Source organism: Equus caballus, chromosome 20 (genome assembly GCF_041296265.1).
Source record: "Equus caballus isolate H_3958 breed thoroughbred chromosome 20, TB-T2T, whole genome shotgun sequence".
Classification (NCBI taxonomy): Eukaryota; Metazoa; Chordata; class Mammalia; order Perissodactyla; family Equidae; genus Equus; species Equus caballus.
The window spans coordinates 33,163,837-33,175,144 of NC_091703.1; the positions used below are offsets into that span (position 1 = coordinate 33,163,837).

The window sequence follows — 11,308 nt, forward strand, 5'->3', positions numbered from 1 at the left end:
TCTTAAGTGTAAAATGTACACCAGATTTCAAAGATTTAGTACAAATCTCACCAATAATATTTATATTTATTACACTTTGAAATTGTACTATTTTGTTTGCACTGGGTTAAATAATATATATTCTTAAGGGCCGGCTTGGTGGCGCAGCAGTTAAGTGTGCACGTTCCACTTTGGCAGCCCAGGGTTCGCTGCTTCGGATCCCAGTGCGGACATGGCACCACTTGGCAGAAGCCATGCTGTGGTAGGTGTCCCACATATAAAGTAGTGGAAGATAGGCATGGATGTTAGCTCAGGGCCAGTCTTCCTCAACAAAAAGAGGAGGATTGGCAGATGTTAGCTCATGGCTAATCTTCCTCAAAAAAAAAAAAAATTTATTAAAATTAATTTTGGGGCCAGCCTTGTGGCATAATGGCTAAGTTTAGTGCATTCCACTTTGGCTGCCCAGGTTCACAGGTTTGGATCCTGGGCACAGACCTACAGAACCTGTCAGCCACGCTGTGGTGGCGATCCACATGTAGAGGAAGACAGGCACAGATATTAGTTCAGGGCTAATCTTCCTCAAGCAAAAAAAAATTAATTTTATCTGTTGCTTTTTATCTTTCTAGTTTGACTACTAGAAAATTTTAAATTACATGTAACTCATATTGTATTTCTATTGGACAGCACTGTCATAGTGCATAATGCCTATGGCATTGAGGTCACAGGTCATATAGAGCAGGGACATCTTCCCTTCAGAGAGTGGCTCATTCCCATTTTGAATCATCCTAAAGAAGGCAGATCCTGGCAGGTGGCCCAGAGTCTGGATTAAGGGAGGAAATGTCTTCCCCTCTTTGGACAAGAGTAGGGATAGAGTTGGGGGTATTGTGAGTTGCAAAAGCATACCCAATGAATGGTACCCCCAATTATAGGGAGGTCAAACTGGCCCCCGAAAGTCAGGTCACGCTGGAGGCAAGACAGAGAAGCAACCAGTAGGAGCTCCTACATAAGGCGGTGCTCGGGCTGTGAAATTTGAAAGCAGCCATATCTAATTTCCACTTCTCGGTGTTTCTGTAACTCTCTTCCCTTATCCAGAAGTCTTTAGTAAACGTGAGCCTGGGGGCAGCGGCAGGAAGCTGAGGGAGGCGTCTGTGCCCCACCTTAGCTCTCCCACTGGCCGTATCTCCTCCCAGCAGGTCTGGAGAGCAGTCCCTGGTCCAGCCTGCTGCTGGCTGCCGCTGCTCTCCCGGGCCGCTTCTGAGCCTCATGGAGTGATCTCAGTTCTGGGAATCTATCCAGTTCTCAATTGCAGAAAAACCTTCATAAATAAAAAATATTCATTAGAAGTTATCATCTTAAAATATTTGAAGCAGCCTAAATACTCAACAGGAAAAACTATAAATTATGGACTATGTACTTCATACGCCATTGTGGAGCCACTTAAGTGACGTTTATTAAAACTTTGTATTAACAAGGAAGACGATAGTGTCATTACAATAAATTTTAAAAAAGAATAAGGGAATACACAATTACATATGCAACTGGTGACTATAACATACAACTCCCCCCAAAAAGACTCCCAAAAATCTAGTCATAAAGACTATTAAAAAAATACTTTTTAGGGGCCGGCCCCGTGGCCGAGTGGTTAAGTTCACGTGCTCTGCTACAGCAGCCCACGGTTTCGCTGGTCCGGATCCTGGGTGCGGACATGGCACTGCTCATTAGGCCACATTGAGGTGGCCTCCCATGTACTACAACTAGAAGGACCCACAACTAAAATATACAACAATATACTGGGGGGATTTGGAGAGAAAAAAGCAGAAAGAAAAGAAAAAGAATAAAGAAGATTGGCAACAGTTGTTAGCTCAGGTGCCAATCGTAAAAAATATATATATATATATATATATATATATTTTTTTTTTTAAATAAAGGAACCATGATTGTATCAGTCAGGGTTCTCCAGAGAAACAGAATATATATATTAAAACAGAGAGAGAGATTTATTTTAAGGAATTGGCTCACTTAATTACGGAGGCTGGAAAGTCCACAGTTTGCAGGGTAGGCTGGCAGGCTGAAGACGCAGGGAAGAGCTGATGTTGCAGCTCAAGTCCAAAGGTGGGCTGGAGGCAGAATTCCCTCTTCCTTGAGGGCCCTCAGTCTTTTTCTATTAGGGCCTTCAGGTGGTCAGATGAGGCACACCCACATTATGGAGGGTAATCTCCTTTACTCAAAGCCCACTGATGTGAATGTTAATCTCATCTAAAAAACTATCTTCACAGAAACATCTAGAAAAATGTTTGACCAAATATCTGGGTAATTTTATGCTGACACATAAAATTAAGCATCACAGTTGACAAATAGAAATGGCAAGCAATAGGATATATTGGAGTATATGAGGAAGCCATTTGGTGTAAACCTAATTCGGCCTGACTTTGTTTTTCCAAAAGGGGCTGACAGTGGCGGTTGAGCATGCATTGTATATCTGCTTTAGGCATTCCCTATGGCAAGAACAAAGGCTCTTGAGATAAAGGTGTAACTTCCCTCCCCCTCCCAACGTTGGCATTTCCTTAAGGATTAAGCATCTTTCCTTAGGCTAGGAACTGATTGCTGCACTCACCTGTGACCTCCTGCTACCCCCGCCCTCCGCCCTCCGAGATAGCAGACCCACTACCTGCTGTGTCCATCAAGTGCTGTGCAATCTTGTGACTATTGTGGGAGGGACATTTCAATCATATGTGAAACATCCTGTTTGGGGGTATATAACCACTCTGTACACCTCACTTCTTCGGTGCCCTTTCTTCCTTCGGGAAGAAAGCCCCTGGGCCATGGTCCTCAGATTTTAGCTCAGAATAAACTCATCCCAAATTTTCATTTATAGATTGGTTGTGGATTATTTTCGTTGACACAGTGATGTAAGGTTTAATACTCTCTAACTTGCTTTCTATATATTTTCCTCTGTCTTCCAAAATACATATGATAAAACAATTTACTTTTATGGTGGAAAAAAGCCTGTAAATACATTTTAAAACATCACTTCCTTGAAGGAGGCCCAGAGCCTCAGGGGCTGGGCACTTACCCCAAGGCTCCCACTGCCGCTGTGTACAGTGACAGAGCCTCTCGCCTCTGTCTTCTATCATTGTTATCTCTGTGCAGAACGTGTCTTCCTCTGCTGGATGTCAGACTCTTAGAGGTCATCGACCAAGTCTTACTCTTTTTCTACTCTCCTTCAAGCATGGGAAATTCTTTTCTTGATAAGTAATTGTTGTCCAATTGAATTGAATTAAGAACTTCAAATGTTACCTCCTGCAGGAGACAATCTTCAAAAGAATTTTAGGAACTGGAATTTTAGGAAATGACAGAAGGAACAAGTGGGAACCTGCCTAATGGCATTCATTTCAGCCCCAGGCTATATGTTGATTCCTAAGGAGCACCCTCCTGAGAGGAGTAGTTGTGGTGAATGGAGGAAGCTCCCGTTCCAGTTTCTTTGCAAAAATCAACTTGATATGATTTTCCTACCTCTGCTGAAATTGCCTAAAAATTCTTCATTATTTATTTGACTTAAATGTTTTCTGTAATTCCTCTGAGTTTTAGTTTCTTGCTCATGCTTTATCATCCCTTTTTACTTCTTGCTAAATGTAATGTCAGTATATCCGCTTTGCTTATTTCTGATAAGTTTCCATAAACGGATGGAATTTTTATAAACTAAATCCATCTTGCTTTGATTTTCAATATAAGTTTGGAAATAATTTTCCAAGGTGAAAAATTCTGGTCTCAAGACACAATTAAAACTTTACTTTAAAATGATGTCAACTGCTTGATATATAAATATTTGAAGGAAAGTATGCCATGACATTAACTGTAAAGAACTTAAACTCTGCCAGACGTACAAGAAACTGATTTTTGGAACAATACCCAGGGGGGAAAATAAAGATGCCCCAAGTTTTGACTTGCAGCCCTGGTGGTCTAGTGGTTAAGATTTAGTGCTCTCACCGTCCCAGCCCGGGGTTCGTTTCCTGGTCAGGGAACCATACCACCTGTCTGCTGGTTGTCATATTGTGGCTGCTGCGTGTTGTTGTGATGCTGAAAAAAGTTGGCCATAAAAATCCCACAAATAGCAGCAGAGCATTGGCTGATATAGTGCCAGGAGGTGAGAGGATGGTCAAAAAGACTGGTTGGGGTTAGGAGTCCACTCAACAGCACTAAGAACAAGAAGTGTTTTCTGACTCATGAAACCTGGCTAGTCATTCTGTGTCTTTCTTTTTTTTTTTTTTTTTAATTTTTTCCTTTTTCTCCCCAAAGCCCCCCGCTACATAGTTGTATATTCTTATTCTTTGTTGTGGGTCCTTCTAGTTGTGGCATGTGGGAGGCTGCCTCAGCGTGGTCTGATGAGCAGTGCCATGTCCACGCCCAGGATTTGAACCAATGAAACACTGGGCCGCCTGCAGCGGAGCGCGCGAACTTAACCACTTGGCCACAGGGCCAGCCCCTCTGTGTCTTTCTTAAGGAGCTTCTCTTCTGTGGGTATCTCAGATGCTTGGAATTCTAAGGAACTTGTTTTTTTTCTTAAAGATTGGCCCCTGAGCTAACAACTGTTGCCAATCTTCTTTTTTCTTTTCCTACTTTTTCTCCCCAAATCCTCCCAGTACATAGTTGCATATTTTAGTTGTGGGTCCTTCTAGTTGTGGCCTGTGGGACACTGCCTCAGCATGGCCTGATAAGCAGGACATCCGAACTGGTGAAACCCTGAGCCGCCACAGCAGAGCGCATGAACTTACCTACTTGGTCAGGGGGCCAGCCCTCTAAGGAACTGTAAAGGCCACTTACTCAAAACTCTCATTAAAAGCAAGAACTTTTTCCATTACATCTTGTATAATGATTTTCTAGTCTCTGCCCAAAGACCTCTAGTGACAGGAGGTGGAGGTGGAGGAAAAAAGTCTAGGAACCTGGAAGTCTGATTGCTCAAAAAGGAAAAAAAGTCAGAGTCTGGGAAAGGAAGGCAGAATCTAAAGGTCAGGAAACTGTAAAATTGGGTCCAGGAAAGGTTTTGAGGAATGAGCAAATTTCTGATGAGACAAATGGTGCAAATGTGACCTAAGGTCATGGTGCTGACGGAAAGTCACCGGCAGACATTATAGAGAGATTGCCTTCATGCATGCTCCATCACTGAACTCTCCAGGTTTCTAGAAGAACCTGTAAATAACTGAAATGTCTTTTCCTGATGACCCAGTCAGCTTGCTCAATCAGCCAATCTAGGCTTATCCAAAGAAAAGAAAAACTAAATGCACTGCTCCCCAACTGTCTGTATTTTTTCTCTTCCCTCTCTCTTCTCACTCTTACTAATCCTGTTTTAATCTTTGTATGTCAGCCATCAGAGTGACTTGGCTATTCTCTATGTCCACTACTCTTTCTGCTACCATTGACTTACTAGACAATTCTTCTCCTACTTCATCACCATCATCATTGCATATTGATTACCAGCAGCAGCAGCACCATCATCACCATCATCATCACTACCATTTAGTGCCAATGATAGCAAAAAGTACATCTAATCCTTACAATATTCTCAAGAAAGGACGGTGATTCCCTTTTGAGGAAATGACTTACAAGATAGTCAAATAATTTGTTTAGATTTACACATTTAATAAGTTACAACAGCAAGATTTAAACCTAGGCTTGCTTGATTCCAAAACCCACACTTTTATCCACTATACTATACTGTTTTCAAAATTCTCTTTCCATTGTCAGCCACTTCTTGATGTTTCTATTTCTTAGGGTGAATTCCTAATAGAAAGAGTCTGGTTGGTTCAGCTCAACTCTTAGTGCCATGCCGCATCACTGGTCGCTGGCTAGCTTAGTGATTGGTTGACAGTGAATCAGGTGTCCGTCTCTGGGTCAATCAGCTGTGGCCAGAGGATGCAGGAGTGTGTGGTCCAAAACACAGTCGGCTGCCTGGGTCTGTGCTTTCATCAGGGGCGTGTGTGGAACAGGCCAGCGATGGGGTGGTGGGCATGGCCATTATATGTGTACATGTCTGACTTCTCCTGAGAGTTTGTTGAAGAGGACAACATTGTGGGGGATGGAAGGGAAGATTAGCCATGAGCCAACATCTGCCTTCAATCCTCCTCTTTTTCGCTGAGGAAGATTAGCCCTGAGATAACATCTGTGCCCATCTTCCTCCACTTTATATATGGGATGCCTGCCACAGCATGGCTTGACAAGCGGTGCCATGTCCGCACCGGGGATCTGAACCAGTGAACCCCAGGCCGCCAAAGCAGAACGTGCGAACTTAACTACTGGGCACCACCGGGCCGCCCAGAAGAGGGCAACTTTTAATGTACATTTATTTATTCTTCATCTCTTTCCACAGATTATTTTGAATGGCTTATAACAAAACCACATATAATGAAATAATAATAAATAAATATACATGAAAATTTTAAAAACATACAAACCAAAGCAAAACAGAATAGAAATACTCCAAAGTTGGGTGATGATAATATTGAAGTCCTTGAGAAAGTTGTGTTTTAAGCTATTTTTGAGCAACCAGAGCAAAAAGAGAAACAGGGGCAGCCTATAGTCAGTATGAGAAAAGAAAGCAAACAGAAATTTCCTGGCAGCAAAGTCTAAAACAAATTTCTCATATGATGTCTTTAATAAGGAACACTGAGTCATGTAAAGCTAAAAGTTCTCAGCAAATTTTCTCTAGCACATTCAATAATCTATTTCTTGTACTTGATTGTGATAGCAAAACCAGACAAAGAGAAAGGCAGAGCATTAAAACATAACTCAGTGGAAGAGATTCTGGGAAGGGCAGAAAAAAAGTAGTACAAATATAGAGATGTCTGTGATCCAGGCACAGAATTTAGAGAACTTAGAGGTGAGAAAATTGCATGTCCCTTATATAATCATCTCTAAAATATCTTTTGTCTCCACTGGGCTATTGTTAGGAGCCATATAGCAGAAATCCTAGTTTATACTCTCTGCTAGGGAACTATAGGACACGGATTTTCTGTTCCTGACTGAGACTAGTTACCTTTTCCTAAGAACTCAGTTGGGCAAGCAACAAGTCTGCATCGCCCCGTGGAAACCTCGGCCCGTGCTCTCACCTGGACGGAAGGTGGCACAGCCTCTGCACGGGGAGGCTCTGTAGGAGCCTGTGCAGAAACGCCAGAGCCAGGACGTCCTTCAGAAAACTGGTTTGGGATTGCTCCAATTCATGAACCAGCCACGTCATAAAGCATTACGACAGCAGGACGGAAGTGCTCCCTAAACTCTTTAGCTCTTACAGCAGAGCTAAAATCATTATTTTGAAAAAAGTAAATCAAAGCAGGTACTATCAGTCACCTGCTAGAGACACAGGAAAACCTCAGAAGTTACTCAATAAATCCTCTGAAAATAATGACAGATTTCCAAAGTCCTGAAAAATACATGTAATTAATTTTCTGTGAACTTACTTGACATATACCAAGCTAATCGTAGAAAATGTCTGCCAAAGGCAATCATTTTAATTTATGTAACAATTAATACGGTGGATATTTATCTTATTTAGTTATCAGGGCCATTCATTTCTTAAAAATCCTTCCTGATTAAAGTTAATAAAACTGTACCAGCAGTCCACTTACGCTCTATGGGAGCCTCATGCGTCTGGTCTACTTAAAATCATGTTTGAACTGTTCAGATAGTGGTCTAAAAAGGAATTAGGGATTTTTTTAAATAAAAGAAATGATATAATTCTTGCGAAGGTGGGATGAGACAATCACTCTCTATAATGTTAGTGGGGAGTACAATCTCTTGGAAATACTCAGATAATACACACCAAGAGATAACATGTACAAAACACCCTTTATGCATAAGGATGTTTATGGTAGCATTATTCATAATAGTGAAACAGTTCACAAGTCCAACCAAAGAGTATATAATACGTATTAGATTAGGCAGCGATTTAAAATTATTCCACAAGAAATAACAAGTGTTGGAGAGGATGTGGAGAAAAAGGAACTTCTACGTGCTGTTGGTGTAAATGTAAATTTGTGCAGCCACTATGGAAAATAGTAGAGAGATTCCTCAAAAAATTAAGAATAGAACTATCACATGACCCAAGTATTCCACGCCTGGGTATTTATCCAAAGAAGACAAAAATACTAATTTGAAAACATATACGCACCCCTATGTTCCGTGCAGCATTATTCACAATAGCCAAGACTTGGAAACAACGTAAGTGGCCATGGACGGATGAATGGATAAAGAAGATGTGATGTATATACACAATGGAATACTGCTCAGCTATAAAAAAAGATGAAATCTTGCCGTTTTGGACAACATGGATGGACCTTGAAGATATTACGCTAAGTGAAAATAAGTCAGATGGAGAAAGACAAATACCATATGATTTCACTCATGTGTGGAATCTGAAAAAAACAAAAAACAAATGAACAAACAAAATAAAACAAAAGCAACGCATAGATACAGAGAACAGATTAGTGGTTACCAGAAGGAAAGGAGTTTGGGGGTGAGTGAAACAGGTGAATGGATGGTGACAGATGGTAACTAGACGTGGTGGTGAGCACTGTGTAGTGTATACAGATTTCAAATTATGATGCTGTATACCTGAAACTTACATAATAATAAAACATTTTTTAATAAAGTAAAATAATTTTATTTTTCAAAGAATTTTTAAAGGTAAGATATTGTTTATAACATAAAGTTAAGTAGAAGAACCATATGCCCATTGGGAAAAAAAGAATGAAAAAAATAAAAATACTAGTAATGTTTATCTCTATGGATTGGGGTTAGAGATTATTTTTATTTCTTGCACTATGTATATTTTCTCCCTTAAGATTTCAAACTCAATAAACGCTATTTTTTAATGAAATAGTAAATTATTGAGCAAAAGAGAGTGTCTTTTACAGTTCCTAAGACCGCCGTCAGATCCACCCCAACACCATTCTGCAGCCCTTGCTTTTGCCAGCAATGTAAAAAAGCAGGTATTTTATGAGCATCAACAGCAGGGAATGTAAAATAACCTATTTATGTTGGCTCTGCGTTGCTTCAACCATCAGTCAGAGGCCAAAAAAGATAAAATGAAAACCGTAAACTCGTTCCTGGAAGCTCTCTCCACAGGATAACACAGTCAGAGTTCTTGGCTGTCTCATCCACGTAGGAAAGGATCTTGTTGGAAATGTGTAGAGTCATACACTGAAGCAGGGGCCCAAGCACCACCTCAGGGAGAGGAAGCCAGACAAAATAGAGGCGAAATAAAAAATAAAAAGAAAGGTTTCGTGGCATTCGCTTCTACCTGGTGCCAGCTGATCCATGCTGGGAAGCTCAAGTCCACCAGAACCACACTATAAACTCAACTGGGTCTTCTGGCTTAATATGGCTGATTGAACACACATGTTTGTCTCTGCTCCCACCAGAAATCCCACCAAATGTGGTAAGCGTTTTTTAAAAAGGCAGGAACATACAAGGAAGAAAAAAAAAACCCAGGAAACTATATAATCTAAATAAATAGATCAGGATCTGGATAGTAAATGGACAAATGTCTCAGCAGATAAGAGAATATTAAAGGTATGATCACAGTGGGAAAATCCCACAACCAGGTAGATTTCACAAAGTGGAACTCCAGACATCGTACAAAATAAAGCTAAAGAGCACCCCTGAACGTGGGGATGCTAGAGGGCCTGGAAACAGAAGGTGGAAGTCCCTACAAGAAGCCATGAGAGCCCCGGATCTCCTAAGCTGCCCCACATGGCAGAGTGACTCCCATATTCTACTCTAATGGGTGGTTTACTCCCTGGAGAGTTGAACCATGCCAGGGAGGTACGGGAAACTAGACTGAAAATAGGAGGATTAAGTAAAAGTCTGAATATAAAATGGCAAGGCTCCTGGTCTTCTTCCCCCAGTCACTTCTGAGAATTCTGGCAGCTGGACTTGCCCTTGGAAGAATAATAGAGAAATCCCCTCTGGGGAGACTGACCAGACCAAGAAAAAATCTACAAACACCAGCAGCAGGAGGGTTGTGGTGGTTATTAAGCTTTTATCACTTAGCTTCAAACTCACTCTTTCTCGTTTCCGGCTAGCTCGCTCTTAGGCATAGAGGGAGACTTCAGGGCATGTCCTCCAGCCCTGACTCGCTCCTTCGTGTTTGCTTCCCAAATCTTCAGCATCACTACAGCGGTAACATTGATTCCAGCAGCACTCGTTGGTCTTAAACTGCAGTTCTCCACACTCCCAGCACCAGCCAGGCCCCCTCAGAACTCTGAGATCCAGCTCCACCAGCCCCTCCTCCAAGATTCTACTAGTCCATAATGCCGACATCTTTCCTGTTCCCCCAGCTTTAGGGATGGGTAGCCGCTTCCTGTACATTCTGCCTCTGCGGTACCTCCGTGCTCCTTTTTGCCTTTTTAGATCTCAATACATGATTAACAATTCTTTATATAAAATGATCTATTTAAATACATGGAGTTTATTCTTTCACCCGACTAAACCCTGAATCAAGGGTCTTTTGTAAAAACCGTCCAGCTCAATCCCACTATAGTGGAGCCCACAGAAAAACCCCACCCCCACACGTGGAGTTTCCAAACAGCTTAAAATATAAGCCAAAGATTACTGAATCAGTTTCCAGTTAGGAGACAGAAGCCAAGCCCTAATTTGAACAGGGAGAGTTTAATATAAGGAATTACTTAACTGTAAAGAGGAGTAACAATAAAGATGCAAAGAGAACCTAAAACATACCCTAGGACTGAGGGAGTGTATCCAAGGGAGGACAAACTCAGAGGGGCGGCCCGGCTCCAAAGCTGGATTCAGATCCCACTGGAGAAGCTGCGGTTGAACCCTCTGCAGGGCAGACAGTTTCACTGGGATGCCCGGACCAATCCTGTCCTTTGGGGAGAAGCGGAGAAGGCACACAGGGAGTCGGGCGTCAGGAGCCCACTCACCACGCAAGTCCTGGGGCATGCAGTGTCCACGTCAGGACCAGCTCCCTGAGGGACTGCACACTTTCAGCACGTGGCTGAGGCAGAGACCAATAGATGTCCCAACGAGGCCATTGATGGGCCTGCAGCAGGAACAACAAAAATCAAAAACCTCTGTTTGTTGAAACCCGGAAGTCCTCCTGCCATGTCCCTCCAGCGCCCTCTACTGACAGAGCTTCATTTTGCGCTCGCGGCACAAAAGAGAAATGCTTACAGCTCCATTATCACAACTCAGTAAGGAGGTGGGTTTTCAGTTGAGGGGCACATTGATAACCAGCACAGCCACCATGTGATGAAAGCCACTAACATGCAAGATGAGGACTGAAAATGTGAGAATGAAGACACTTCAAAGAAATAGA

General features: G+C 42.0%; 1 long non-coding RNA gene across 1 annotated transcript in view; it reads right to left on the bottom strand.

Annotated features, from left to right (window-relative positions):
- The window catches only part of LOC138919467 (uncharacterized), a 97,204-nt gene extending 86,134 nt beyond the window's left edge, over positions 1 to 11,070 (bottom strand). Inside the window, exon 1 of the long non-coding RNA XR_011429667.1 lies at positions 10,711 to 11,070. This is a non-coding gene — a long non-coding RNA (uncharacterized lncRNA). The remainder of the gene's footprint in view (positions 1 to 10,710) is intronic.
- Between the last annotated feature and the right edge of the window lie 238 nt (positions 11,071 to 11,308).